We start from the raw sequence: 1175 nt of genomic DNA, 5'->3' as shown, positions 1-1175 counted from the left end.
GGTTTTTTCTGTGTTTTCTTTGGTCTGTCTCTCAATCCTTTGAAGATACCTAAAGATAATTCTTTGGAATTCCTTATCAGAGAGTTCCAATGCTGTTTCTTCTCAGGGATGTGTTCTGGGTCTGTATCCTGCTCCCTTGTTTCTACCACTTTATCCTGCTTCTTTGTGTGGACTGTGATTGGCTGGTGTCTCTGAGGCATCCTGGTGTTGTTATATTTAGATGTCTGTTAACTGTTTGTGAAGAGCAGCCAAGGGTGATTCAGGCTCTTCTTCTTGTTTTTTTATCATTGACCCATTGGTGGAGAAGGAGGTAGTGGCTCTTGCTCATTAAGTGAAGTTGCAGGAGGTGTGAGTGTAGTTGTGTCTTATGGGGACTGTTGTTGTCTCCCACTGAGTTACACACAAATTACAATTGAATAACCATCAAAAAACTAAAAGCACATGGACAAAAAAACACACCATACAATCACACAGGAACAGTAACCAAAAAAAGAAAAAAGGGAAAAAGAAGAAGACAAAACAAGAAAACCTGCAATATCTGAGGATGGGGCACTAAGATAAAAAAAAGTAGAGAAGGTGAGTAATGAAGAAAAAAAAGAGAAAAATGCAAAAAGAAAAACAAAGAATGGGGTTAACCATGAGAAAAAAGGGGGAGAAAAAAAAAGCACTTAAAAAAAAAAAATTCAACCAGGAACAGGGAAAAGAAAAAATGCTGAAAACTAAGGAGGGGAAGATTAAGAATAATAATGACAAAAGTATTAATAATAATAGTTGTTTTAAAACAGACAACTACAAGCAAACTAATTACCAGAAAAAAAGAAAACAGAAAAAAATAAGGAGAAAAAAAAGTTAGTGGAGGACAGTGCATGGTACCCAGGTTCCGCCTGAGCACACAGACTGTGATGGAGTTCCTGTGCATGCAGAAGGTAGGTGGGAGTGGGGGATGGTACACCTCCATTCACCAAGCGGGTGTGGGGTATAAGAGTAATGAGGAATGTGGTAATCAGTCTTGCAGCTTTGGAGTGTCCTTGGGGTTGCTGGAAAGCAGAACGTGTTCTTAAGTCCCAGGAATCTGTGAGAGTGCTGTCTCTTTAGATATGCAAAATAGTCAAGCCGCTTTTAAACCTTCAAAATGGTGGCACTCTCTGGACCGGCAAAAGTCCACAGCTCAGCCC

This window comes from Orycteropus afer, unplaced genomic scaffold (assembly GCF_000298275.1).
Source record: "Orycteropus afer afer isolate SDZICR_OR568_19922 unplaced genomic scaffold, OryAfe1.0 scaffold00160, whole genome shotgun sequence".
NCBI classification, from domain to species: domain Eukaryota; kingdom Metazoa; phylum Chordata; class Mammalia; order Tubulidentata; family Orycteropodidae; genus Orycteropus; species Orycteropus afer.
Note: the sequence above shows the minus strand (reverse complement) of the source record.